Consider the following 14,478-nt stretch of genomic DNA (forward strand, 5'->3'; position numbering starts at 1 on the left):
GAGAAAAAGCATGTTATTTTGCCTCATTCAAATCTTAATACCTGAACATTTAAATATTTAAACTAATGTGCAATCACATTCGTAAATGAATGGCGTCTGGTTTATGAAATGTAAAAATAAAGCAATCTATTGTGATGAAACAACAAAATTGCAATATCTGCATTAACCATCAAAGTAAAGTCTAACTGTAACTGTAGTCTTGAAACAAATCTGAATAAGGAAAATCATTGCAATAAAATAATGGGGGTGGGGGTGGGGGGTGAATGGGGAGAGTAGCTGGAATCTGTCATGACAGAACGTGGCTTCAATGATATCTGGTGCCATCTAGCGTCGTGAATGGGTATAATGTCTAGACCACGAATAAAAGACGCCCCCCTCTTTTTCAGTCTTATTTCAATGCAAAAAACACCGTCTTATATTGTTTTCCAAAATTTCCGGGTCTGCAGTGAGTCAGCAACACGCACACGTTTGTGAAATATACGATGTTTATTGTATAAAAAGAGAACCAACAACAACAATAACGCTAGATATAGATTGTCACTTCTAAAATCCCTGCGCTACTGTTAAAGGACACAAGATATTCCTTTGAGCAATCAAAACTCTTACCGTTGACAAGCGGGCGGAGAGCCGACACCCCGGTAGAGCTGCAGAGGAATACAAGCTGGGCGTCCGTACACAAACCCACAGCAGACTCTAACCGACGAAGGAAAAATCCCCAGCTCTTATAGTGGCTCACCACGTCAGAGAAGAGATGGCCAGTCCCTTCCCTCAGGTGACGGGCCACTTGCCCAATGGTATCGTTAAACGTGTTTTGAGATGAGCCATTTGTCTAATGGTATCGTTACACGTGTTTTGACACGTTTTGCAATCACACATCACAAAGACGTCAAAGTGGCGAGGAAAACAAGGTAAAGGGAATCATACATCACAAAGGCGCCAAAGTGGCGAAGATAACAAGGTTACAGTCACAAAAGGGAATCATCACAATATGCTGATACAGTCACAAAAACAATCATCACATTATGCTGATTCACTCCGGGTCATCACAAAGGGAATCATCACAATATGCTGATTCACTCCGGGTCATATTATATTTATCCCATCTTATATTCGGGCCAATGCGGTAATACCCACCTGGACGCCCTGAACTGTATGAAAAAATAGCTATTTGAGAATTTAAGAGGACATTTGCCGTTAGCATTAGCCTACTGCTAACGTGAACGTGAATGCCATGCTATTGCTATGAATTACATTTAGTGTGTGATGGTCACTTAGCACAGACCTTTAAAGGCTAAAGCAAAATTGCATATTCTCTATTGCTAAGACAAGAAAAAAAAAGTTTTACAATGTGTGTTTCAAAACAAGCAAGCCTCGAGAGGACACTGATGAGTTGGGGGGGAGTGCAGCACATCCAATGCGTGACACATGCTACACATAAAAATGTTACACATAAGCCCCTTTCAGATTTACTGTAAATCCCGCTAAATTCCAGGGTAAGGTGGCGTGGGATTTACCTTTATTATTGTTTTCAGACGTGGGGAGATTTACCGGGAATTACCTGGGTTGGACACTGTCAGACTTGTCCTGTGTTGGCAACTCGGCACTCTCTATGCGGGGAGGGTGGGGGTCGGGATTTTATAACCCCAACATGACGTCATTTTTGGTTGACATCAGCAATAAAATAAACCACACATTTCCAAAGATGGACGATGGACTGTCTCTTCCTCGGCTCTAGAATATAGTAGCAGTTTAAGGTTGTTGCCATGCTGATAATTGCGATGTTTTTTTTACCACTTTCGTTTTATTGTGAAGAAAGAGGAAATGAAGTCGGCCCGCCATATTTACATGATCAGCCTTTATGCCGTGACCCAGAAATTAAACGGCTGCTTTCATACATTCTATGTTACCGGATAAATCCAGGACATTATACCAGGACGCGACCCAGTTAATGTCCGTGTCATCTCCGTGTCAGTCGACTCGGGAAATTATATGGGATACCTTTTTGAATCCCGGGATATAACCGGAGTTCAGCATATGTCTGAAAGAGGCTATGGTGAACTCGTGATGGAAACTATGCCGCGTTTTCGTCTCATTCTCGTATCGTCAGACAAAAACTGGCATTCTTATATTTTCCTTATCGTCATCGTTGACAGTGTTGTCACTTATTATAATCTGATTACTTTCTTTCAGTATCTAACGCCTTCATTTTTCAAACTGCATGGAATTTCTACAAATTCATGCAGTTTGTCAGTTATTTGTTAGTTTCAGGGCTCCGGATTGGCTTAGCTCGCTCAGTCAATGGTGGTTGAAAATCAACTTCATCGACTAATTAAACCCCCGCTATCTCAAAAGATGAATCCTTTTGTGAAAAATTCTTTTTTTTTTTTTTTTTTTTTTTTTAACCTGTCTGACATGGAGAAATGAAGTCTGAACGGTTTTAATGTTTCACATTGAGAGTATGACATACTGTACATTGTGAACATTCAACATAACTCATGCATTATGACAAAGCAGCGAACAGGGCGGGGTTATGGGGGAACACAAGAAAAGAAACACAAAAAAAAAGAAAGAAAAGATTGTTGAAAGGTTGGGGAGCTGCGGCTGTGGCTCGTTGGCCGGGTGGGTGGACGGGGCTGGGGGAGTTGGTGGTGCGTCCCCTCTTCCCATCCCTGAAGGCCGGTTGAATGGGGCGCGGGTGGCGACTGGATCCCGGGGGGGGGTGACGATGGCTTCGTTGCTGGGCTGCGGGAGGAGGGATGGGCTGCGCTGGCCCCCCTCCCCCCGCTATCTCCCTCCCCGGGCTGGCTGGGTGGGGGCCCGTTTCCCTAGGTTGGCGCCCGCGCAGCATCTCCACTCGTTTGCGTGGCTGTCGCGTGTTTGTAGGGGCTCGTGCACGGCTGGATGTGATTGGGCGTGCTCGGGATTGGTGATGGGGCGGCGTAGGGTCGGTTGCCAATGGACTTCCATTCACAGGGGATTCACACAATTACTGTTTTCTAGATCACTGTGCTGATTTATGTACACTCCACCCCTCCCAATCACTTATCTTATAGACTCCCCCCCCTCCCATTCGTTCATTCGCTGCCACCCCTCCCACTTCAAATGGCTTGAATGTCTACTAGCGATAAACTCATTCCAATTCACAGCAGAAGCTTGTTTTCCTGTTTATTAGTTGTTTGTAGAATATCCTAGAATGATTTCCTGACCAATGTATCGATTATCGTTGTATCGCCATATCGTCAGATCATCGTTATCGTGAGCTTTGTATCGCAAATTGTATCGTATCGTGAGGTACCAAGAGGTTCCCACTCCTGGTTCCGATGGTCTCAAGCATGTGCGGCGGCAACCGGGTGAGGAGTACAAAGATAAGTGTGTCATGCCTGCAGTCAAGCAAGGCGGTGGGAATGACCCCCCCCCGACACACACCTTTTCAATCTCTGCAGCAATGCTGACAGCACTCCTGTAACGAGTCACATGACACTTTGGAGGGAAAATTACAAGCAGTACTCAATTTGAACATTTAGGGATGTACGTAGTTCCCATGCGGTGTACTCACTTTTGTTGCCAGTGGTTTAGATATTAATGGCTATATTTTGAGTTATTTTCAGAGGAAAATAAATGAACTCTATTATATAAGCTGCACACAGACTACTTTGCATTGTGTCAAAATGTCATTTTGTCAGTGTTGTACATAAAAAGATATACTTAAATATCTACAGAAATGCGAGGGGTGTACTCACTTTTGTGATACACTGTCAATAAGTTAAGCACAATATATTCGGGAGTAGGGAAAAGAAAAATATTTTACTAGAAAACATTTCCATTAATACACTTTTAGAGGTCATCTTTGAGTTGTTTTGTTTGTTTTTTTTAATGTCCTTTCAAATTTCCTGGAAAAGTTGGCCAAACACTGCTCCCGCGTGTCATCCCCCTGCCGGCATGTGTTTAAGGCGAATGAGGTCGTCGTGCACGCAAACAGCAATGGAAGGCTCCTCTCTATCCTTCCTCTCCTGTAATGAGTGACTGTCTGAAAGCTTGCATGCAGGTGGGACACGTGACAACTATCTGGGGCTATCATTGCCTTGACGAGAGGCTGAACCAAGTTTACACGATCTGGTCGTCCTCGTTATCACACCCGTGATGCTTCCGAGGGCCGGTTCAAAGGGAGTCGACGACAGAGAAGAAACGTGCCGGCATGCTGTATTATATACTATATATATATATATATATATATATATATATATATATATATATATATATATATATATGTATACCATATATATATATATGTATACCATATATATATATGTATATATAAATAAACATATATATATATATATATATATATATTAGGGTTGTTCTGATCATGTTTTTCTTTTGCTCCCGATCCGATCCCGATTGTTTTAGTTTGAGTATCTGCCGATCCCGATATTTCCCGATCCGATTGCTTTTTTTTGCTCCCGATTCAATTCCAATCATTCCCGATAATTTTTCCCGATCATATACATTTTGGCAATGCATTAAGAAAAAAATGAATAAAACTCGGACGAATATATACATTCAACACACAGCACATAAGTACTGTATTTGTTTATTATGACAATAAGATGGCATTTACATTATTAACATTCTTTCTGTGAGAGGGATCCACGGATAGAAAGACTTGTAATTCTTAAAAGATAAATGTGACTTCGTATATTGTGACTAAATATTGCCATCTAGTGTATTTGTTGAGCTTTCAGTAAATGATACTGTAGCAATTTAACTGTTCTGCCCAAATGCATGATGGGAAGTGCAACCATGACTGTGCGTAGTGGTACCAATTGATATATCTTCTCTGCGTTGGGAAATAACATAAGGTGTTAAGAAAAACATCAATTACTACCTTTCTTCCCCACATTGCTTCCCACGATATTTCTAATCGTAGGGAGAGGGATTGTAAGGCTTTAGCCAATTAAAAAAAGGCTCCAAAGGCTGCCAAAATTCACTCTAGTCATTTTACGCTGCCTTTTAGCTCTCTCTCTCTCTTATATATATATATATATACATAGAGATAGAGATAGAGAGAGAGCTAAAAGGCAGCGTAAAATGAGTAGAGTGAATTTTATATTATATATATATATATATATATATATAGGTAAAACGGTGCCATTACAGATTGAACGCGAAAATGCGTGAGTGGGTCTTGCATCGCATGCATAAAATATTTTAACATGATAAAAAATTTTTTTTTAATTAATTACCGCCATTAACGGGATAAATTTGATAACCCTACCTTAAGCCTAAACTAAAGACTCTGGATAAGTGTAACATATTATGTCTGTAACGTTAAATACAATCAGCAAACGATTTAATTTAAAAAAATATATATATATTAAAAAAAGGCATGTCCGATATTTTTGCCGATTCCGATACTTTGAAAATGATGTGATCGGACCCGATCGATCGGGATATATATATATATATATATATATATATATATATATATATATATATATATATATATATATATATATATATATTAGGGCTGTCAAATTTAACGCGTTAACGGGCGGTAATTAATTTTTTAAAATTCATCACGTTAAAATATTTAATGCATGCGCGGAATGATCCGCTCATGCATTGCCTCAAACAGATTACAATGATGCACTTGAGAGCTAAGAGGCAGAGAAAGGTGTCTTGTTTTGTGCTTTTTCTTAACAATCGTATACCACACGCGACGTGCTGGCACATTCAGCTTCAACATTAAAGCAGCTTTTGGCTCTCGGCAGTAACTAACTCATCCCTGCATCATGTGAGTAAACAATACTAGCGCCGCGTGCACTTAAAGGTGCCTCGGATAATTCTATATCAGAATATTACAAAAGGCGAGTGGACACAGGCGTTCATTGGACCGCGCCATTTATTGGCATAAGCTTCAACTCCTTCACAACAAACATACTGTAAGTATCATTCAGTGAAAGCACAACAAAAATAATATCTCTCAGAAAAATGTTCACAAAAAGAAAAGCGCTTCAATCTGTATTAATGAGGCCCTATTCTCTCACAGTTAAACAACAGTGCAGAGAGAACTGGCATTCCCAATCAAAATAGCTATGCAACATACACATAAAACGTACTGAGACTTTGGTCTAATTGTATTTAAACATTTCGTTTAGTACAACAAATACACTGGATGGCAATATTTATTCACAATATACAAACTATCAGAGGTCAAGTACGTTGTGAAGCCAGCACTCAAACGTAAGGTACAATGAACCCGCAGTAAAACAGGAAACTACGGCGTTAGTCGAGGGACAAAACACACTATTTGGCTTGATTTCTAAGTTAATTTAAAACTCGCCATTGACACCTCGTGGTGTATTTAGTTTATTTTTTGATTGAAAATTTTACATATTTTATTAAAACGAAAACATTGAGGGGTTTTAATATAAAATTTGTATAACTTGTACTAACATTTATCTTTTAGGAACTACAAGTTTTTCTTGCAGATCCCTTTAACAGAAAGAATGTTAATGACATCTTGTGGATTTATTATTATAATAAACAAATACAGTATTTATGTACAGTATGTTGAATGTATATATCCGTCTTATGTCTTATCTTTCCATTCCAACAATAATTTACGGAAAAATATGGCATATTTTAGAGATGGTTTGAATTGCGATTAATTACGATTAATTAATTTTTAAGCTGTGATTCCCTCAATTAAAAATTTTAATCGTTTGACAGGCGTAATATATATATTTATAGGGAGTTTTTAATCATGCCCTTGGATTAACTTCTTCTTAGACACTCAGAAGGAGTTTGATAGAACAATTGTGCATTTTGTGGCCACCAATGTTTGATGTTAGTTTCTTCTTACACAGTCATCGTGTTACAAATCAAAATACTGCACTCGTGTGTCTAGACAAACACGTGACAATTTAGAGGCGATGTCGTTGTCGACAAAATATTAACCGCATGGCAAATATTTACCAACGAGTCCACCGACCCAAAAAGACCGGATTGCGGGCAAGCGTCACGCTATTTTATGGCTCCCGTGACCCCATAAACAAAGTTATCGATTGGGCAGATTTTGCACTTTCAAATCACTTGTATGAGTTCAGGATGCAGTTGAAGTTCTTGTGAACTCACTTTAATAAAAATAGGTATATGTTAGTGATATAATAATTACTGGTTATATATTTTTTCTGAAACCATAATTTTATCATTCCCTCCAAAAAATTATTGTGTTGCCAAACAGACAAAATTAAATAAATAAATAAAAATCCCACACAGGCCACACTTACTTATTTGAGTTTGTGTTTTTTTTTTCTTATAATAATTTAAACATTTTCTTAATATTTTTTTAATCACTTACGGCTTTTAAAATTACTTTTATAAGTTCTGTTTAACTTATTACAATTTAAATAACTGACCCCACCCCCCAAATGGACCCCACAATTCATTCATTTTATTTTATAACTATTTATAAATGGATTTTTTGCCCATCGCAACACTGATACTTAGATTATTCGATGTCTAGTGCGGGCCGTAAAAAAATCGAGGGCTGAAGTTAGCCCCAGGGACCGCAAATTTGAGACCACTTGTCCGATAAAATTTTTTTTTTTAAAAACTTGATTCTTGCACGAAAGGGTTCATAAGCACAAATATTGAAGTGTAACTGGTTTTTTTAAAATCTTTTTTTCTTTTTAAATCAAGTTATTCCTCAAAGCTAGAGATGTCCCGATCGATTGGGATGCCGATCGATCGGGTCCGATCACGTCATTTTCAAAGTATCGGAATCGGCAAAAAAATATCGGACATGCCTTTTTTTAATTTATATATATGTATTTTTTATAATTAAATCGTTTTCTAATTGTATTTAACGTTACAGACATAATATGTTACACTCATCCAGAGTCTTTAGTTCAGGCTTAAGGTAGGGTTATCAAATTTATCCCGATAACGGCGGTAATTAATTATTTTAAAAATGTATCACGTTAAAATATTTAACGCAATTAATGCATGCGCTGCACGACCCACTCACACATTGTCGCGCTAAATCTGTAATGGCGCCGTTTTACCTATATAGAGAGATAAAAGGCAGCGTAAATTGAGTAGAGTGAATTTTGGCAGCCTTTAGGGCATTTTTTTAATTGGCTAAAGCAGGGGTCCCCATCTGCCGGGCCGCGGACCGGTACCGGTCCGTGGCGCATTTGCTACCGGGCCGCACAGAAATAATAATTTAATAACGACCGCACTCTGGCCGAATTAACCCTGTGCCCCTGCTTAACAACCCAATATCTCTGTCTACTCTAGATATAATACTACGGGATAGATTACAGTTTTGTCATAGAAGTCCATTGATTGGACTGCTAGCAGTACATCTTGTTTGTGTATATAATATATCTATGTGCGCTTGTCCTCGATAATAGCGTATTACTAGGCTGCGGGCGCAGCACATTTGTTCCCGGAAATAATTAGCCCCCACACGAGCGAAGATAACTGGAAACCAGACGTCTTTGGAGATATTTTTACGGCGAAAAGGGCACCTGACGAGCCTACAACCTCGAAGACGGACGAACAGCGAAGGAGTGGATTCGTGACCCGTATGTGAATAAACAGAGAGATCGCAAATGTCGGCGACCTTATTAAACGTACATTTGAGACAACAACTCGACCGAGGTTCTGGATTAAAGTCATTCTGGAATATCCTGACATCGCGACAAGACCATTGAAAACCTGGCTACAATTTCCAACATCGTATCTTTGTGAAGCGGGCTTCTTAATTAATGTTTAACGACAAGGAGAAGTCGTTAATGGTGAGCGCGGTGTGCAGCTGTTGTGTGCAGCTTACATGGCAGGATGAATCTGAGGAGAACTTTTCTACAAGTCCTTCCATGATCAAACGTAAGTTAATATTCCTTTCTTTCAAGAAAGTTTGTAGTGTTTACTTTGGAATCGCTGCATTTGCGCATTTTGCGGCTATGTTTAACGTTACGCGCATGCGCAGAACCGCATCGTTGCAATTTTTGATGGGTTGCAAAATTTGTCAGAACACCGGTCCGTGAAAAAAACAAAAGACCCAAATAACACCGGTCCGTGGTGCAAAAAAGGTTGGGGACCCCTGGGCTAAAGCCTTACAATCCCTCTCCCTACGATAATGAATATCATGGGAAGCAATGTGGGGAAGCAAGGTAAGAATTGATCCTTTTCTTAACACCTTATTTTACTTCCCAATGCAGAGAAGGTATATCAATTGGTAGCACTACGCACAGTCATGGTTCCACTTCCCATCACGCATTTGGGCATGGCTACAGTATCATTTACTGAAAGCTCAACAAATACACTAGATGGCAATATTTAGTCACAATATACAAAGTCACAAGTCGTTCTATCCGTGGATCCCTCTCACAGAAAGAATGTTAATAATGTAAATGCCATCTTGAGGATTTATTGTCATAATAAACAAATACAGTACTTATGTACTGTATGTTGAATGTATATATTCGTCCGAGTTTTATTCATTTTTTTCTTAATGCATTGCCAAAATGTATATGATCGGGAAAAATTATCGAGAATGATTGGAATTGAATCAGGAGCAAAAAAAAAAAAAAAAGCAATCGGGATCGGCAGAAAGAAAGATTGAAAGGTTTTTGGTAAAATTGGCCCTAGCCCAATTCTTTACCCTAATTTACCCTTTACCCTGAATCAACTATTAAAAGTCGTTAAAATTGCTCCCATTATTGCATTAGTTCCCTTTTGTCTAATTTTGACATGTGGAAGTTTTAAAACTGTTTCATCATGTAAAGATCGATTCAAGTCAAGATTTCGCCAATTTAGGAGTATTTCAGATAAAAAGTTACTTAGGTTTGCTCGGAAGGTTCTCTACAACAGAGCCTTCCTAAGAAGTTTACTGCTTTAAGATGGCGGCTGTTTACTAATGCATCTAGTTCCTATACTCTACATGTTGCTAACGCCCCCGTGTCTGTCATTTTGCATGTAGTTCTATATATATGTGATATCTACCATGTCTACCATATCATGTGGGCGTTGTTTGTAGGCTATCGGCTACAGTCAGGTATTATTGGAGCACAGCATTGCGTTTGCTAGGCATCACAACTTTTTTGCCTCCTCCCCACTCCTGCTCTGCTCTGTCGTCTTGGTGAGTCAATCTCCCTCAGACTTTTCTCGTGTCATTGAACCACCACTAGTAACATATGCCTTTCCATCCTCAGGAACGGTAAGATGCCAAGATGATAAAAGTAATTAGATTACTTATTACTGAAAAAAATAACGCCGTTAGTAACGCCGTTATATTTTAACGCCGTTAGTAACAACACTGCCTAGACGTGAACATATTACCCCCGTGCTATCATCGCGCCACTGGCTTCTAGTCCATTTTAGAATGGATTTCAAGCTTTTACTGTTTGTTTTTAATTCTATTAATGGCCAGGCTCCTTCTTATTTATAGGAAATTTTAATCCTCCGTAACTCTGGCAGGGCTCTTCGTTCTACTGGCCAGCTTCTTTTGCAAGTTCCGACGTCAAGACTTAAACAGTGGGGAGACTGATCTTTTGCAGTTGCTGCCCCCAAGATATGGAACAGCCTACCCACTAATATCCACACCATTACCATTGTAGGCCTTTTAAAATCTCGGTTAAATACCCACTTTTTAAGACTCACTTTTTCTCCAGACTAGGTTAGCCTGGTTTTATTTCTTAAGGGTTTTAATGTTTTCGGATTTTATCTGTTTTATTTGCTGTTTTGACTTTTATCGTGATGCGTTGTGTTGTTTTTCTTCATGTAATAGTACAGTGCTTTTCCTCCTTTTAGCAATCATGAACCATGTTTGTCTTTGTTGTAAAGCACTTTGAAGGCCTTTCAGGTTTTTGTAAAGGGCTATAGAAGTAAATTTGATTGATAGATTGATTTGAAATCCGCTCGGAGCTGCTTACCTACACACAATAAGTTGCCACAGCAACTGTTTAACAAGTTAAACGATGATTGACGCATGTGGCGCTTCTGAAGAGAGTGAGACTACGCGATCAGCTCCGGACAGCTCATCCGCATTTTTTATTTTATTTATAAAAAAAAAATCCGCTATGGACTGAGGCCGTGAAAATATCTGATTGATAAAAAAAATATTTATTATCCAGATAAACACGCATCAACATCACCAACTTGTGTACTCTGAATGCTTAAAAACTATTTGATTTATTACTATTTGACTATTTGAAAACTATTTGAAAAAAAAAAAAAAAAAAACAGATACCCCATTTGCAAAGATACATAATCCACTTTAACTTGCCTTCTGGACTTGAAGTGGATGAAATCCTCTTAAAAACTGTTACTGTAGCAAATAGAGGATGCCCATCCATTTAAAATTGTTCTTCTGTAGCAAGATATAGTATCAGATGGAACCATATTCATCAATAAAATCCTGGGTTTTTGAGTAAGTTTGACGAGCTTCTGGCATGTTATGTATGTCATGTAAGTTGTGTCTAATTATCCATTTTATAAAAAAAAATGTTTAACAATTTTTTTAAAAATCCATGAATAAGCTGCTTCCTTATGGCGGAAAACACAGACAAGGCTGAAAAAGCAGTTTCTGCTCTTGCACCCTTCTTTATAATAAACTGCTGTATTTTAAGCCGAAAGAACTGTTGTGTTTGATAGAACAATATGCTGCCTGAAGGGAAAAGGTACTGTTCTCGCACACACCATATAATTGTTTGCAATGGTATAACACATTCATTTAACTATAGTTTAGGCAGACTCCACTCAGTGGCTTTGAACACAGGAAAGTGAATCACCTTATCGGCGCTCATGAGGGGGAAAAGGAAAAATGGCACCGTTTCTCGTCGGCACCGTCTAACTGTTTGCATTACTCGAACACACGTAATATAATCAATCAGGGAATAGTATCATTTCTCATATTCACTGTAGGACTGCACTACTCTAACACACCTAATGTATAATAAATAGCACACCATAGTTTAAAGAAACAGAATAGATACACAACGCCATCTTATCACAGAAGCCCAAAACGTGTGCGCCACGAGCAAGATTGACGCACCAAACTCTGGCAATCAGTCCTGCCGACAAACGAACACGGACAATACCAGCGTGCTTTGTCCTAAAACAAGTAGTGCCAGCCCAGATAACAAAGTTGATAGCAGGCGCTTGTGACGTCAAGACCAGCGTCGGTCGCTGTGGCCACCACATCCCATCCACGCATGAACCTAAACAGCCCGAAACCGGCCAGAGAGGAATGATCCCAAAGCAACGCCTGGACACACCTTCGGCCGGCCCACGGACTTAAAAAACACTGGACACTGAAATAAAACAGATTTTTGCTGCTCCGAAACACGTAGCCTTGTTTTGGATCCAGAATTGTCCCTCCGTCGTCTGTTTTTGCCTTGTTTTTGACCATTGTCGACGAATAAATTGTCAACCTGCTTTTGGCGAGTCTTTTTCAAACTTTTGGAACATGGAGTCAGTACAAAGGGTTAATATCAGAGATGAACGCGCGAGGTTCCGCCTTCCCGGCTGGCGCGCGCGGAGGCAGCATCGGCAGAGCGACACTTTGTTCAACTGTCGCTGTTTCCGTGCGGCTTGTCTGGGGAGGCGAATTTCAACATGCCATAGCAGTTTCATGGCGCATTAAGCCCCTGAACTATTTTTAAATGGTCAGTTTTACCCTGGAAACCCCCGTTTACAGACGTTACGCAACCGCTTTTGTTTCAACCCAGCCATAAAAAGTAATTAATTATTCAAAATGTCTATAATTTTTTAGCTTAGAATAATTAATTTATGTCTAATATATAGTTAAAAAAAAAAAAAAAGACTTTATAAAATGATTCACTCGTATATTTTAAACAAACTACGTCACAATGAAAAAAAATTGTGTCTGTAAATAGGTCACGGACATCTACCTCAAAACTATCGCTTACTTGTATTTTTTTAGGGCTGTCGCCTACGTTGTAATGTTGTGCTTATATGATCCTTGGACAAGATTTGTCCGTAAGTATGGTTGTTGTAAATAATGTACATATTATGTTAGCAAGCGAAATGTTATATTTTTTGTATGAGACGCTTTTTGTTTATGTTTAGTGAACCTGTATAGCGTGCTAAGCTAACGTTGTTGCTAATGCAATGCTTGTGTACTTTTTTTTGTAGTTTTACGACGGTCTAAAGAGGACAATGGTTTGAGGCCATTTTATTAATAAATCAGATGAAAAATGAAGAAGTCTGATTATTATGGCGTCGTTCACTAGCTGTCTAGCTTTGGAAAAAGTAGACGCTTCGGAGTGAGGACAGCATAGATAGACTTAAATGACAGTAGAGTGAAATGCCCACTACAGTCCTTATGTACCGTATGTTGAATGTATATATCCATCTTGTGTCTTATCTTTCCATTCCAACAATTTATTTTACAGAATATATATATAATTTACAGAAAAATATGGCATATTTTATAGATGGTTTGAATTGCGATGAATTGTGATTAATTACGATTAATTAATTTTTAAGCTGTAATTAACTCGATTAAAAATTTTAATTGTTTGACAGCCCTAATTTTTTTGTTACTGTACATAAGGCGGAAAACAGACAAGACTGAAAAAAATGTTTCTGCTCTTGCACTCCTCTTTAAAAGAAACTGCTATATTTTAAGCCAGAAGAACTGTTGTGTTTGATAGAACAATATGTCTATATGCTGCCATAGAAGATTCATGGCGCATTAAGCCTCCAAACTTTTCAATTTGTCCGTTTTACCCCAGAAACCACCATTTACAGACGTCGCGCAACCGCTTTTGTTTCTACCCAGCTATAAATCGAAGTTAACTAATTATATTTATAATTCAAAACGGCTTTCATTTTTAGCTTTGAAATCATTAATTGATGTCTAATATTTAGTTTAAAAAAAAAAAAAAGACTTAAAAAAATTACTCGCATATTTTGAACTTTTAAACAAATTACGTCACAATGAAAAAAATGGTGTCTGTAAAAAAAGTCACGGATATCTACCTCATATCTATCGCTTAACTGTATTATTTTTTTTTTGTTAGTGTCACATTTCCCCTGGTATTTTAGATGAGAAATTATCGATCCAAAAAAAGAAAAAATGGAAAAAAATAAAACATTTAAAAGGGTAAATATTTGAAAAATAAAATCTCCACCACTCCTTGATGTCTGCGATTTCTGCATCGCGAACCTTGTTATATTACCGTGTTAGACCCATAAAATCCCCAAAAAGTCCAGCTGTGGCCATTCACAGCTGTGTCTTGACACTCGGTGAGACATGCTACATGGAGTTTTTGGATCTAAACAAGGTAAGTATGCGATAATATATCTTGGTAAAATCATGGTGCCTTTAATTATAATCTTTCATGCTCTCATCTCAAGTTAGGGTTTAGGAGTTTATTATTATTATTTTTTAAGTGCCCTCCTGTTCCAAATTTTTATCCAGCAATAAAATTGAGATTTTAA

This window comes from Corythoichthys intestinalis, chromosome 11 (genome assembly GCF_030265065.1).
Source record: "Corythoichthys intestinalis isolate RoL2023-P3 chromosome 11, ASM3026506v1, whole genome shotgun sequence".
In the NCBI taxonomy this organism is placed as follows: domain Eukaryota; kingdom Metazoa; phylum Chordata; class Actinopteri; order Syngnathiformes; family Syngnathidae; genus Corythoichthys; species Corythoichthys intestinalis.